Genomic DNA, 17,211 nt, shown 5'->3' on the forward strand with positions numbered 1-17,211 from the left:
TATTTGAATTTTTCCGAATCTCTTTTTTATAAGGTTATTCGAAGATCTTAGTTCTGAGTTTGGTTTCTTTCCCTTGCTCTTAAGATTGATTTGGCTTCCTACCATGATCCTGGTCTCATTTACCTTTCTTCATCTTGGTTTTGGTTTCAATTTTGAATTATTTTCTGTAAAATTGCTCTCGTTTCGGACTCACATGAAAATCATTCCAATTTTAATAAGGTTCCGAACCTCTTTTTTGAAAAGGTTATACTTCGAGTTAAATTAGTTACTCTCCGTTGGTCTTAAGTTCGGTTTTGATATGGGTTCCAACCTTGATTCTGGTCTCGATCAGTTTTTTTCTTGATGTTGATCAATCATGACTTTGAGTTTGTTTAGGTTTGAGTTTTAGTTTGGATCGAATCTTGATCTTGTATTTATTTTGATTTGAGGTGTCATTTGGATTATCTTGAGTTTATATTTGTTTAAATTTTTTGCTTTATCTTGAATTTACTTTGGTTTAAGGCTTAGTTTGGTAGTCAATCATTATCTTGGGTTTATTACGGTATTAGGGTTCATAACTTTATCTTTGGCTCCTTCAGTACCTATGATGACCTTGGTTTTGATATTGATTTCAGTTTTGACGCATGATCTTCAGCTTGTTCTAGTTTGGGATCCAGTCGTGATCTTGACTTTCTTTTGGTTTTAGGTTTAGTTTGTGATTTAATCATGATCTTGAGCTTGTGTTGGTTACGGTTTTGCTTAGGATTCAATCGTGATCTTGAATTTGTTTTGCTTGGAGTTTTAGTTTAGGAACCAATACTCATCCCAAGCTTATTTTAGTTTAAGTTTTTGTTAAGGATTCTAAGGATTCATCCTCATGTTTTCTTTGTATCATGCTTATTTTTATTCCAGTTCTTTAACTGAAAGTTGATTTCAGTTGAATTTTGATAATCCTATCTTGCTCTTAATTGGTATCTTAATATCCTTCATTTATTGCTTTTCGTGTTGGTTTTGTCAAAGTGTTCTCTTGATCCTCGTTTGCGATCTTTGATGCCTTAATATATACATATATATTCTAGAATCATTCTAGATCATGGTAGAACCTTTTCACACGCTTGTTTGTCACAATGTTCTCTTGATCCATGGTTGATATCTTTAATATCTTCAATATATTGTTCAAGAATCATCTAGTAATCGTGGTAGAAGCTTTTCTTAATTTTATTATCAGTTACGAGGTCGATGTTTCTTCTTTTCATACCTCACTTTGTTTCATTGGACACGATTTGAGTCTTAGATTTCTTCTCAGTTGCTTATTAGTTTATTCTAGGTACATGTCTAAATCGGATTTACTCTTAGTCGTTTTAGTACCTAACTATGATCTTGCAAATAATCACTTTTTTCTCAGTCTAGCGCTTTATCTGCTTCGTGCCCTTAGTCATACTTTTGTTACTACTTAAGTGTTCACCTCAAACCCATAAAAAGATAGAGTAAAATACTAATTTATATTAATATTCCTGTAAACTTTTTCTATTGAGGATGCGTCCCTCCATATAAACGAGTATGTGCTGGCCGTCCTCAGTAACCCATATATCACAGCGCGTGAAGGTACTTATTGCCGCAGGCTCCAAAGCCGCTTAGTGTTAATTTTGTTGTTGATGAAGTCACAATTTACGACTACACACAATTTTTACGCATACGTTATTGTTGTTGTACATATATGTATTTGTAATTATTAAAAAACGGTTCAACTTGTTGGTGAGTTGCATTATACCAGCCGTTGTCTCGCATTATTAATGAACCTTTTTACGAGTTTTAGCGTGGCAAGCGATCATAACTCATTTCGCGCATAAAACCGACGCAATAACGAATGGATAAGAGTATTGCAAAAACAAAAAAAAGCACATGGTAGAGTGAGATTTGCAGTTAATAAAAGTGAGCTTAACTGGCGGTGGCAGCACAGCATGCGAGGGAGGCAAGGGCGCATTTACTGCGCATGCGTAAATGGGCTGCACGACGGCTAATGCATTTCGTGTGCGGTTATTGTTGGTATTGTGTGTGTTATTCGCAATTTCTGCAGTTTTGCAGCTTATTAAAGATGCCGGCGGGTTTTTCGATTATCACATTTTTAATTTCCTGACTGCGAGCCTACGCATGCGCCGAGTATGCGGGATTTGGCGGTGAAAAAAAATATATCAGCAGCAAAAACAAAATTGATTCTGAAGCAAAAAAATATTTGAAATAAAATTTTTGTACCCACATCAAGTTGTTTTGAACATTTTTTCGTTTCAAAATGTAGCTTTTGAGGTATTTCTTTCGTTGTACAGCCGAAAAAAAGTTAAAAAATTTTTGTAAAAATAAAAAAAATTAATTCTTGCCGCGCAACAAATAAATTCTCAAAGTCAAGCTTAACAATTTTGACACTAAATTTTTACGTGTCTCACGGCATTCCACTTGCGGCTGGCAAGCAAGAGCCGCTAGGCATTTGTGGAGCCATTGAGAGAGCCCAGTTCGTCGCTGTTCATCTTCGGCAGCGGCGGCGGCGTTGTCGGGCTTAAAAAGCAATTAATTCGCTTATTGTTGTGCTAGCTGCTTTTATTGTTATTGTTGTCTTTAAACAGCGCTCACTTATACCTTTCGAGCGCATTTCGTTGCCTCTGACCCTGTACACTCTCGTACACTCCTCTTCACTGTTTGACAGCTGTTGGCTCCAAATGTCTCTTGCTCATGCCGCGTTGCGTCTGTGGCGTCTTGGCGCGTCTTCTAAGAAATCGCGCTGCATAGAATGAATTTTATTTTACGCTGCTTGCGAATTTATGAATAAATTTTATGAATTCTTTATTTTCAATTTATTTCACTGCGTTGCGCTCAACGTTTTTACGATTTCTCTTTTATATTTATTTATAAGCTGCACACAGACGATTTTTATTTCGCTAATTTCCATATGGCAGTAAATTAAAATGGTGCACGTTTGTCCGCTTGGCATTGTTGTCTACTTTATGGGCGTTTTGTGACTTGTTTTATGCCCGACAAAGTCGATTTATGTGAAATTGGCAATTAATATTGGTATTCGTGGTCATTGGCGCACTTTTTTTTTTTGCTGACTTGTTGTGCGCGATTTATAGCAAGATGCGTTGGCTTTGTGTGAGTCATTTAAATGCAGAATCGCTTTTACGTGAGTTTATTGCAAACAATTGATTTAGCCAATTTCAGTTTATTTACATTTGATGATTTTACTTTGATTTATTAAACATGTTGCATTGTAAGGCGATTTGCTTCATATTAACAATATAAAAATTTAATGTTACGATCTAGTAATATGAATTAGTGACAAAAAATCTAAAATAAAAATTAGAAAACACGTTTAATTCGATATATCACCTTTAAAATATAAAAGGTTTCATACAAGAACTTGATTTTGTTCGGTCGGTATGTATGACAGCTATATACTCTAGTGCTCTGTTATCGAGCTAGAGAGCTCCTTGGGAAAAAAGGACATGTGGAAAAATTCAGAGTTCAAAAATTAGAGACCACTTCTTATAAGAGCTAATAAAATTGTTCTTAAGAAAGCTTGTTTCAATGTAATAAGCCAAGTCAACAACCTTTATTTGTACTTTATGGGATCAATAGCCCCTTTGTTAACATTTCAGAGGTCAATGATCGCTTTGGTTACATTTTCGGTCGATGATCATTTGGTTAACATTTAGCTAAGTCCACAACTTTTCTTTACATTTGAATTCACTGGCCCTTTTGGTTACATTTTATACGGATCAATAACCTTTTTTTTTTACATTTAACCCTTTCACTACCATGGGGATCATGCATCCAAGAGAAATTTAAAAAATCGTCAAAAATACAATTCAAGCTCAATTTAGATAGGAAAAGGTCCCATTGTAGTTTACAGTATTTTTCGTTCAATATCAGCTGATTTGGTTTCGTTCAATAACTGTACTGCCTTTTATTGTCAATTAACCGACTGCAACCTTCAGTGAATGTGCACGTGTTTGCCTATTTTGTAAATGTATAAAAGTGTTTCTGTTTACTAAATTAATTTGAGTGAATAAAATAAGTGTTTTTCAATATAATAAGGTGAGTTCGCAACAAAATGTTGTAAATAAATTCGTTTATTTGGGGTTTTGTCCAGTTGGGATATATGATCCCATTGGAATTGTATAATTCAAATAAGCGGGACAAATAATCCCATTGGTATATACATTTCCGAAATGGAAATATTCATAGAATTTATATCTTTCAATTTTACAGAATGAATAATAGAAAAAAATCTGCCAGAAATATGAGGGAAGACGACATTTTGGCGATTATCAATTCCAGCGACTCTGACGTAAGTGATTTTAGTGCTTCTGACTCAGAGTATATTCCGGATTCCGAGAACGAAGTAGACGAGTCTCCGAGCGAGGATGATTGAAGTAACGGATGTTGATAATGCAATAGTGTTATCCAGTGAAAGTTCCAATCTGCCAGTAGTATGGGGAGAACCATCAGTTTTATTTCGTCCTCGCTTTTCTATCACTGAAGACGTTGAGCCCATTCTGTTAGCTCAAATTTCAGGAATGCAACTGAGTTCAAAGTCTTCAAATGCATTTTTCCAGAATCATTATTTATTTTTATCGCGCAGTGCACAAATGAACGATTGAGCATTCTAAAAAAACAAAAAAGTTATAATATTGCACCAACTGATGCATCAGAAATTAAAAATTTTGTTGGGCATTACGCTTATAATGGGTTATAATCAACTTCCAGAGATTTCTGATTACTGGTCCCAAAAATGAATCCATGGGAAATGAGAACATAAAAAAGGCGATGTCTTCCCTTCCCTGAGAAACCTGAAGCAGCATCTAAGCTTTATTATATGGAAGAAGTTACCAATTTTTTGAAATATACGTTTGACAAAACTCGTACCGATAGTTTGCGTCAAAGCATCGATGAGTCCATGGCAAAATTTAAAGGTCGATCTTCTCTAAAGCAATATCTTCCGATGGAAGCCGCTAAACGTGGCATAAAAATTTGGCAAAGGTGTGATTCTAAAACTGGTTTATACATATGATTTTAAATATTTATGCGGGTAAAGAGGAATGCTCAAACATTATCAGGAACTTTAGGGGAGAGAGTCGTTTTTAAATTGTGCAAAACTATTCGAAATCCAGATACTGTGTTGGTTTTTGACCGTTTTTTCACCCCTCATATAATCTGATGAAAACTTTGCCATTTGCTTGCGTAGGAACATGTATTCAAAATAGAAAGAACTTGCCAACCATTAGTGACCGTTTGAAGAAAGGTGAATGTAAATTTTGCATTAGCGAAACCGGTATAATGGTAGCAAAATGGCAGGACTCACGTGAAGTTATGTTATGAGTAACTGTCATAGTCCTACAATGTCCGTAGTCTTCAGAAAGCAAAAAAATGGTTCAAGGGTTGTTACTAACTGTCCTAAAGCATTGGCTTTCTATAATGAGAACATGGGAGGAGTTTGACATATCTGATCAAAAGGTTAAAACTTATGAACAGAACAGAAAATCAAGCAAATGGTGGCGTAAAGTATTTTTCAAGCTTCTCATGACATCTATTGTAAATGCCCATATTGTTTATCAGGAAAATATCCACAAAAAATTTCAACTGAAAAATTTTATTGTTCCACTCGCAGAACAGCTCATTGCGCAAGGAAGAGTTGGGACAAAAGTCAAAAAGGACATCTACAACAAAACGACCCAGGTCAAAAAGAGCAAAAAAATGTTAAACGTGGGAGATCATATGCCAGTAAAAGGTGATCGCCGCAGACGCTGTGTTTTATGCACCTCAATAAAAAAAGAAAAACGCACGTATTACATTTGTTCAATGTGCAAAGAGCCCTTATGCTTTGAATGTTTTGGCATGTTCCATAATAAATAAAACTTAAATTGAGTTACAAATAAAAACTAAATTTTATTATTCTCAAAAAATTATACCAATGGGATATATAGTCCCAATTAATACCGTGTAAATATACCAGTGGGACATATTATCCCAGGACATATCTTCCTTCTGAAGGATACGAAAAAAAAAATTGTTTTATTTTTCTCTTTTAGAAGATTATATCCATCCGAAAAAACGACCTAAATTTTTTTAACATCGCTGCGTATAGTACGGTAGTGAAGGGTTAATGAGGTCAATGATCGCTTTGTTTACTTTTGAGGTGAATGCACTTTTCGCTTACATTTAGCCAAGTCCACAACCTTTATTTACCTTTAAGCAAGACAATAACGGTTTTTCATTTGGGGTCTCTGAGCCATTCGTTTACATTTTATGAGGTCAATGAACCGTTTATTTACACTTGGCCGAGGTTAATCACCCATTTCTTTACATTTGAGGTCACTGAACTTTTTGTTTGAACTTAGCCAAGTCAACAACCGTTGTTTCATTTGGAGTTACTGACCCTTTTGCTTACATTTTATATGGTTAAGGACCTTTTCGTTTGCATTTTATGAGGTCTAGGACACTTTGATTTACATTTAGCCAAGTTTCCAACCTTTGTTTACATTTCGTGTCATTGACAAAATGCAATGCTAAGCAGGTCTTATTGTGTTTTATAGCTAGACGGGCTGTTAACATTTCTAAACGTAGTGAGACTGTAACTTTAAATAAAAACTTCGCTTTGCGAGTACTAAAGTTTGTAGTCATAAAGACTCTTCTAATTTGATTGGAGTTGTAAAGGGAAAGTTGGAATTCATGAAGACTTTTTATAGGAAGTAAGACATGGACATCTACGAAATTTTATTTCAGTTGATTGCTTGAATTCTCTACTTTTTGAGAAGATCCCATCCTAGGCATAAACAACCATTCAATCACTTGCTTCTATATTTTACAATTTTGGAACGAAAACAATTTCTAGTTAAAGTATTATAGGTAAATTTCGATTGTGAGTTTATGTTCTATAGTACTTAATATGTAAGCTCATGAGGATCATCTCTCTTTTATCATTCTAATAAAATCGCTTTGTTCGACAACATTAAATCCACCTTCATTAAACTCGAGCACCTATTTCGTTTATGGCAAGCATCTTTTAATTTTGTTGTCAGTAAAAAACTGATTGAATATTAAATGCTGAAAAAATTGGCAAAAAAATATAAATATAAACCATTCGGTCAAAAGGGAACACAAATATATGGAAGGAAGAGACAGGGGCACCGCATAATCAAAATAAAAAAGTCCATATTGCGATGATTGTAAAAGTGTTGGTATATTTATTAAGGTGAAACGATTTTGTGTAAGATTTTAGTACTAACAACTTATGTATATGGGAAAGAAAAATATTTTATTTACGATATTTATTAGGAAAAGGTCTTCTGAAGGACCTAGAAGTAATTTTGGATAGGAAACTGAAGTGGAAACTCAAAATGGAAGAGATAGTAAGCACAGCCAGTGGTGGCCTTTTTCTATTCAAGTAAAAAGATGCTAGGGTAAACATGGGATCTATTAGAGCAGGTTGGATGGCATAGGAGCAAGCAAACAAAACAGTTGTCGGTATAATGACAAGTAAGACGGATCAGGGTGAGTTAGAATACATAAGAATTTGCTGGATCGCTAAGATCGTGTCCAACAACCACAATGAAACATATGCAGACATTTTTCACACAGTCTCGAAAGTATCCCAAGACGGTTGTTGGTCTAATGGCAGGTCACAGGTTACCTACTGGTATCACCTGCGAAAAGGATAGGCATGTGAGAGGCAATGGAACACCGTCTATGCTTCTGTATAGCTTTATTCAAAAATCGTTTTAGATATCTGGAGGTTTCACAGTCACCTAGAAGTCTATATTTATTTCAAATTATTCCCTTATAAAGTTAAGCACCCTAATGCTACCTCTTTAAAATGTAAATTTGCGCTTAAAAATGTGTCTTGCTGGACATTTACTCTCTGTCTGAAAATGTCAATTGCTGCTGCTATCTGCTGTTATTGCTAGCTGTGGCATACATACACACACAAACGAATACAAACACATTCACCAGCTGTGTGGCAACATCAAAAGTCAACTGTGGTGCGTTCAAATGGACAGTGCCGCCGTTGCCACTTCCAACATGAACACACAAACACTCAAAAAGCGCTACAGGTGTTGGGCTCCGATCTACAATGTCCATAATGCAGGAAACGATACGTGAGACGAGTTGAAAGCCCAACAATTGCTGCTTCAGCTTCGAAGGATGAAAAGTGATTTGAAAAGGACGACGATGAAAGCGGTCTGCTGTTCGCTTGCAAATGGAAAATGGCAAAAGCCAAAATGCTGCGTTCAAGTAACATCAAAGGCGAACAGGCTGTCTGCTGCAAGGGGCAAGTGGTGCCAAAAAGCGGCTGCCCCAGCTGACCATTTTGGCTGGGCGCTTGTGCAGACGAAATGTCGCTGTGTGGAAGAGGTTGTGGAAGGAGTAGCAACGTTGGGTTGCAAGCAGAGCAAGTGAGTGTGCGTATGCCTTGCAGTCGCCATAAAGGTGAGTGAGCTCGGTTTGGAGATCCACCTTTTCAACCAGCTAAATTTATTGTTGTGTTTCTGCATAAATATATGCGCGTGTGGCAGCTTATGCATTAAGCACAAAATTTAATAAAGTGTTTTCCTCACAAAACTCGCATTATTTGCCATGTGTGAGTCCATTCTCCTTACTCACTACTCTGTCCGTCCTTACTCCTCCAAACTTTTCAATATTCTCTACTCTTTCCACTCAACTTCCATGCTCCAAATTCCTTACCGCATCGCGCTGGGTTATTCACCACTTGAAACACCCATTTCGTGCTGCAATTAATCAATGCCTTTGTATGGGTGAATGCATGCACCACCGTTGCCCGCCTGTTTGTATGCAATGCGATATGCAAAGTTGCTGCTATAAACTGCAATTGCATGATTTGAGCGCATGCAAAGTATTGAATTGTATATTGCAGTGTCCATTTCTAAGCGCCGTGCAAATATAAATAAATTATCACTAACCGTTAATAGCTAAAGCAACGCTGCGCATAGACACACACACCCAAGTTTGTTGAGTACCACTGACCGGCTGCATTTTGGCACGCCATTTTAGCGCACGTTTGCAACCCAACCGTATGCAAATGTGCAACCCTCGCTAGCGCTGGTCAACGTCTAACCACGAGCGCCTGCCGGTGGCCGCCGGCAAACCCCAAGCTGTTCGAACGCTGCCAAATGCGTTAATTTATTTTGTATTTACAGGTTATAAATTGTATTTGATGTGCTTTGGCTGCTAAGCAGCTCCTGCCTAACGGGCACCCCGCCACACAAGGTTGCATTTTGCACCCAATAAACACCCAAGCGCTTCAACTGGCTTGGCTGGCCAGTGTACTTTTGATAGCTTGAAATTAACTTCGAACTTTTATGGCGAGTGGTGGAAGTGATGGAAAATTAGCTTTTACCAAGGAGGTAGGCAAATTAAATTTCCATGTTGTTTATGAAGAGCCCCCTTTTTGGGCAGTGTACATGTTTATGCACCCCTTTTTTGGGCAGTGTGTGCCTGTATATCAAGCGTTGACTGCTCAGACGCTACTAAAATGAGTCCCCAGCGAAAAGTTTTAAAATTAATTTACTTTGCTTGAAAAAAATCTCATTTTTGCTTTGGAATACTAGGCAATCTACAAGTTCACAATGGTGAAAGCCTCGCAAGGCCTTGAAAATTTTATTTGAGAACACCGTCTGTTTCATTGAGCGATCTGAAGCTCTTCTGTCGTCCTATAAAATTTCTTTATAGTGATGTCAGCTTGCAAAATGCGTACCGGATGGATTTAGAGAAATCTTTGTTATACTTCTGATAGAGGCAGAGAGAGAGCGAGTCTGAACATCGATAAGAAACAGGTCACAAGTTCTCCTTGCCAGCAAGCGTCATGTGTGAAACCTTAGATCAAAAGTACACAAAATTCCTACTGGCACTCGACAGAAGAGATTATAGGGATATGATCAAAATACTAATTCGTCACTGTCTCGCCACACAGAGCAAGGCACCAGGGAAACAAATATTTTCAATGGAGATTGTCAAGTATAAGCCAGCTTCAAAGCTCTTGATTGGAATTCAAAATTGTATGCATGTTTTTTTCTAGGTTTGAACCTCCTCCAACAAAGCTCGCCTAAAGTCTTATATAGCATGCCTAAAGTCTTGAAACACAACTGTGTTAGGTTACGTTAGGTCCCCTTGCAAAGTCGAAGCACGTTTAAGGACTTGAAGCACCACTATGTTAGGTAAGGTAGGTCCTCTAGCAAAGTAGAGGAATGCTTTGGTCCTCTTGGAAAGTGAAGCACGCTTAAGGTCTTGAAGCACCACTATGTGAGGTTAGATTCTCTATCAGAGTAGAAGAACGCCTCTAGCAAAATAGAAAAAACGCCTAAAGTCTTAAAGCAATCCTATGATAGGTTGCAAAGTAGACGCATGCCTACGTAGGTTAGGTTGTAGGGTTTATCCAAATCTGATGGATCTCACTGTCTTTGTTCGTGATTTATTTCCCAAAAACTTCAAAAAATGTATCACCAGATCCTCATTTATCGACACAAGGCTAAGGCTTTCTGCTAACCACAACTTTATTAAGGCGATTAATATCAATCTCTACATTGGTTACTGATTTAGATTTGCCAAAGGTGTGTCCATTCAAATATTTCAATCTCAGACGGGTAATAGAGGATAAAATATACGGCTTAGGTAAAGAGCAACTGCCAAAACACTCGTCCGCATCGCTTGTGAACCTATTGTAGCATATCTAGGCAGAATACTTCCGATTGCTGACTTTGCTAAGAGCAAGTAGTTCGGAGGACTTCATTCACGTCACTTTCGGCAGGAAACACCACAGTCTTAGACGAAATTTTTGTAGCGCATTATCTAAGACGGACATACCCAATCCAACTCAGAAACAACGGAATGATTACTATGGTGATCACAGGCCATTTTTGCCACAGATTACTACTTCAAAGGTTTGGTAAGATAAAATCAGCGCTTGATGACTAGTGACTCCAAGATTTGATATGGTTTCTGGTAGTTTACCGCTGCGTTAGAGATGTCTTAATAAATCTTTCTAGTAATTCACCGGTATGGTAGAGATTTCTCAAAAATTGAATATGATTTCTGGTAACTTGATGCTTTGCAAGAGATTAAAGACCTTCAAAGCCAAAATTAACCACCTCAATTTGAAAATTTATAAATGGCAATCTCGCCCATTTCCGCTTCAGTACTTTTAAGTTTTATCAAATCAAAATTATAACAAATATTCCTAGTTTCAAAGCTTCAAACGTGAGCCGCAGCAAATTGAATGCACGCACATTAAGAAGCGACCCTTTCGCACCACCGCAACGGTCAAATAACTCCACGAGCTGCATAATTCAATTAAACTAATAAATTTTCCATTATCCTTATCGAAGCTGAAGCATCGTGTGGCGCTATGAGTAAATGCTATTACCCCGGCGCAAGGCGGAGCAGGGAGAACCCTATGCTACACAGAGCCAGAGCCGGAGTCGGAGATAGAGACCAACGACGCTGCGAAGACCTTTGCAATCAGCAATCAGACGCAATTAAAAAAATTAAACACGAAGGCAAAGAGCAGCAACAACAACAACAACAACAAAAAAGTGGAGTTGCGGTGGGCGGGAGAAATTTGTAAATGCGGACTTAAATAAATATTAGCACATGCAAGTAAATAACAACAAAGACAGAGTTAACACAAAAAACCAAACAACAACAACAAACAGGAAACATTAATAGTGGAGGTGGAAGACAGCAAAACCACTACACAGCAACTACGCGCGCACATACAAAGCAGAGTGCCGCATGCAATTACTTTCACACACACACGGGCACACACATACGAGCATACGCGCATAACGGTAACAACAAAAATTTGCATATATTTAAAGTTTAATGCGACGCGTGGACGCAACCTCGTTGATGAGTTGAAAATGCAGACGCCCGGGCTGGGAGTGGAGCGACGGTCAGCGGCAGCAGATGAGCGCACGAGATAAGCGCGGCCGAGAGTGCAGTGATAGTGTGTCGAGTGGACAAAGTAAATGTTGAAGTACAGCCAGCCAGCGTTGGTTAATGGAAAGCGAGGGTGGTGTTGGTGGAGGAGGCGGCGAAGCTGGTTACAAATTGAAAAATCTTTTAAGCACACACACACACAAACACAAGCACACAACTACAGCGGAGTAAAACATACGCATGTCAGGCAAATTGACAAAATAAACACAGTGGCGCATGAAGAAAAACACATATTTGCAATTGCACACATGCACACATATGTTTGTATATGCGTTTAACATAAGTGTAAGTATGTGTGGCGTTGTGGCGGAGGACTTGGCTGGGATACAAAAAGGATTTAAGCGCAGTAAATGAGCGTCAAAAGAAAATGCAACCACAAGCGGAGGAGCGGTTGCTGTGCTTACGAGCTCTTTACAAATATAGGGTGTTTTTTTAGTGTTATTAAACTTAAAAAAAAATTGTAAAAAATAAAGGGTGACTTTTTAGTAATATTAAACTTAAAAAAGAAACTAAAATAATTAAAGGGTGTATTTTTAGTGATATTGAACTTCAGAAAAACTGCAAAAAATTAAGAGTATTTTTTTAGACTTCAAAACTTTTTTTTAAACTTCAAAAAAACACTGTAAAAAAATAAAGGGTGTTTTTTAGTGATATTAAACTTGAAAAACATATTAACTGTCAAAGTTGACACTTGATTCAACATTTTGCTTTATAATAAATAAAGGGTGTTCTTTTAATGATAAGAAAGTTGAAAAAAAACCCGAAAGCTGTCATATTAACTGTCAAAGTAAACAAATGTTTCGGCTTGTTGCTTTATAATAAATATAGGGTGCTTTTTTAGTGATATTAAACTTCAAAGAAAAGCACAAACAACATATTATACAAAAACTAAAATTATATAAACAGTCAAAGTAAACAAATGTTTATACATTTTGCTCCCTAATAAATATAGGGTGTTTTTAGCGTTGATTAACTCGAAAAAACTGACAATAAATGTTACAAAATTTGCAGAATGCAAACGACAGTAAATTTTCAGCGATTTATATTTAAAAAAAATTATAATACTCTAAAAAAACACCCTTTATAATATTTTATTTTATTTTTTTAATATACTACATAAGCATGCGTATCTTTATTTAAGCAACCTTAAGAGCGTTTTTTGCTCAACATTTTTTTTTTTGTATTTTTTTCTTCTTTTTGTAGTGCACTTTAAAATTTCCGAGAGCACAGATTGCATTAACGATACTCATTACATAAATACGTACATGTGACGAGTATTTTGAGTGACTTAAAAATAATTGCATATTTTTTTAAACATGATAATGGCAACGGTTGGTCTTCCCGAAAAGGAAGGAGCGCTGTTGTAAACTCGGCTATAACCGCGTAAGCGGTGCCTACGCCAATATAGAAGAATGATGAAGACGGACTTTCGGCAATAAATATTGCAGTTGCCAACAAAAATCTGTATTTTTAATGAAAACTACAGAATTTAATGCTTAAATAATATAAAATATACGTAAATGAATGGTTTGCCTAGTGTTGCTTTAGAACCACACATTGCTTCACATACTAATACAGGCACACTAAGGATGAGAACATATTGAAACATAATATGCAAAAATAATGCGAAACAAGATCAGATATTAACAGGGCCTGCATTGAAGCTATAATACCTTGCACTGTGGAATTTTTATAGCATAGAAGGGTACAAAAAGATATTTATCTTGATTTTCACTGCTTAGTTTGTATGGTAGCTATATGCTATAGTCGTCGGATCTGAACCATTTCTTCGGAGATTATAGTGATATTTTAAAGAATAGTTCGTGCCAAATTCCGTGAATATATCTTATCAAATAAAAAAGTTTTGCATACAAGGACTTGAATTTGATCGTTCAGTTTGTATGGCAGCTATATGCTATAATTATCTGATTTGCATAATTTCTTCGGAGATAACAGTATTGTTTCGAAAAATCATTTGTGCTAAATTTCGTGAAGATACCTCAACAAATAAAAGAGGTTTCCATACAAGCAGTTGAGTTCGATCGTTCAGTTTGTATGACAGCTATATGCTATAGGCATCCGATCTGCACAAAATCTTCAGATATTATAGTGCTACTCTGAAAAATTATCCATGTCAAATTTCGTGAAGATAACTTGTCAAATTAAAGAGTTTTCTCTACAAAGACTTAAGTTAAATCGGTCAGTTTGTATGACAGCTATATGCTATATTTATCCGATTTGTAAAATTTCTTCAGAAATCGAAGGATTGAATTGACAAAAACTCAATTATTGTAGAATTCAGATCCTTGCTTGTCCTTGAGGGAACAGTTTTCAGAGATATAAAGGGTAAAAACCCGAATTATCGTGTTTTTAAGCTCCAGAATGTCTTCAAAATTCACAGGTCTCAACTTCATTTATAAATAAGCAGCATGCAGTTTACAAAAAGTAAAGAATTTGAGTACTATGTGTAGGTATTCCGCAGGAAAATCAAAACTTTTACAAGCCGTGCAACACATCCTTTTACAGGCTTCCCACGCAGCGCTTGGCTTCCGCTTTGCATACACAAAAGAAGCGAAGCAAACAGAGACAACAGCAACAGCAAGAACCGCAGTGAAGAGGAAAACCAACAAGCCGCCGCACGGAAAGTAAATAAACAACAGCCACCAGTACAGCTGCAACTTGCAACCGGCAGCGCAACAGCGTGGCAAGTAAGCAAAAGTGCAAGGACCTGCTGCTCACATACGCAGCAACTGTCATTATGCATCCTGACCAAGCACCTCAAATCAGCTGCGCTGCCTGCCGTGCACTGAGACCAACTTCAAACACACACATACACATATGCAACCGAGCGCCGTCAACTCAACTGGAGTCCTAGTGATGCCTTTCGCCTTTGGGTCATGGATGACACATGACACACTCTCTCTCTCTGTGTGTTTGAGTGCAGTGGTGCAAGGGTGTGTGTGTGCGGACTGTGGTCGCAAAATTTCTTTGTTAAGCGCGCGTGTTGTTGTTATTGTTTATTTTGCTTTTACACTACACCCACACTGTTGTTGCGGCCGCCTCAGCAAACACGTAAATTAATCTGACAAGTGATACTTATGGCCCGAAGCTGCAAGCCTGTCTAGCTGCCAAGCAGTCCGCCCGGCTGGTTGACTGTTCGGCTGTCCGCTAACATGGTTCGCTGTTGGACTGCCCCTCTGCTTGGTTGTCGGTTCGGTTGTTCAGCTGCCAGTCTGCCTGTTGGCTCTTCACGCCATTACATTTCGGCCAACACACACGTCAAAATGCGCGCAACAATGATGGCTGGCTGGCCGGCAAAAACCGCAACTTCCGTCTGAGCCCGACAGTGGCAGCTATGTGCGTGCCACTTTGACCTGGAGCAATAAAATAGACGCGTCACAGACAATTGCTTGGAGAGCCGCTGGGTGACATTATGGCTACTTTGATAGGTCGCAATGACAGGAGAGCGAAAGCCCCTATATGAAGGCGTGTAACGTACTCGTAAGTGGAAGTGAGTTTTGCTTATTAGACGGTTAAGCGTAAAGAAAAGTGACAACAGGGTTGATCAAAAATGTTCCGCTTAAATAATAACGAAAGCACAGGTCTTAAAAAGGTCTTTTCCTGCAAGTCAGTACTAGATTACTCTTTTTCGATATTATTCCTCCATATCTAGAAGGTAACTGAACTACCGCAGTATCCAAGAACTTCCCATAGCCATATCTAAAACGTATCTAAGCTACCAAAGTATCCGGAAACCTTTTGTCTTCCGTAGCCATATCTAGAAAGTGTCAACAACTAGCAAAGTATCGATGAACTTGTTTCCTTTTGAACTCTCATCTCGAAGATATCTGAACTACGAAAGTATAGAAGCAATGCGAGCACTTTAAAGTCGTTTCCAAACAGCCAAGCAGTAAGACAGTGTACAAAAGCTTCACGCATGCAATTCAATGATAGCCTCCAAATTCATACATTCTTTTGTCTGTACCAATCAACTGACTATCACTTTGGTTAAAGCAGTTTTCTCTTGCTGCCACTGCTGTTGGCAGCCCAAAACAGTCCACCGCTGCCACACCGCCACCCGGCGCTAAGTGATGGTCCGAAGCGAGCGGGTCATGAACTCTGTTCAACCGCATACTTGGTGTCCACTAAATGTACGCATCTCGAGACTTTGGGATGGTTTCAGCACCGCAGAGACGCGCTATTGCAACACCCTTGCAGCATGCGACACTACGATATCCGATTAGGCTTGCAGCAGCTGGTGTCGGAGCGACTGCGGCCAAAAATTGCGGTCAACGCCAAAAATAACAACACACAACCGGCTTCGGGATGGCGGCAAAAGGCAGTACTACGCTCCACTTTAGGCTTGCTGGCGAAGAGACGAAGTGCGGGTTGCTGAGTCTAAGCATGTGTAGTAGAAATTTAGGTGCCATTCAATGGGTCCCCAAATCTTTTTGTGCGTTGCTATTAGCGGTGTGGTGGCATAGTTGCGTATGGTTAATTTTTGTACCCCTCTTTTGGCTGTCCGAAAATTTTGAAAGGTCGTGCAATTACGAGATGCCGTTACTTGCAACCGCACACAAAGCTACGCACATTTACTTACATGTGAAATGCTTGCATTGTCTCTTTTAAAGCTTGTCTTGTTAGCTGCGTAAAACGTATATCACTGCCAGTCAGCCTGTCTCGGTTTCGGTTTTCGGTTTAGGTGGTCTCATGCTCGTTCTCCGCCTCATCGGCTTACGCAGTCGTGCGTTACAGTTTAGTTTATTGGTATCCATGTTTTATGGCACACGAAAAATGCCTCAAACCCACAGCCTTAGACTCATGCTACGAAAGGCAGTGTAAATGTCCTGGCCGTTGACTTGGCATCAGTTGATTTGCGGGTATGTGTATCCTTGCTCTCTCTCTCTCCAACACTGCCAAAATCGCTTGACAAGCGCAGAGTGTGCACAAAACTAACTGACCCTCGTGACAGTTTGGTTTGGGCATTTACGAAAATTAATTGCTTTAAAATAAGTAATTTTAGCTGACAACGGTAGAGTTTTAACGAAAGTATGCGAAGCTGGCTGGTAAGCAGCACTGGTAATATTAAAATTTTCTGCTGCAGTGGAGCTAAAATCGAATAGGGTTTGGCTGGAGCAATTTGATACAAAAATTTCATTATGGACTAAGAGCTCTAAATGAGATCAGTGTTTTAAGTAGATTGTAGAATATAGAAATTATTTCAGTTTA

The sequence above is a fragment of the Bactrocera dorsalis genome, chromosome 5, assembly GCF_023373825.1.
Source record: "Bactrocera dorsalis isolate Fly_Bdor chromosome 5, ASM2337382v1, whole genome shotgun sequence".
Taxonomy (NCBI): domain Eukaryota; kingdom Metazoa; phylum Arthropoda; class Insecta; order Diptera; family Tephritidae; genus Bactrocera; species Bactrocera dorsalis.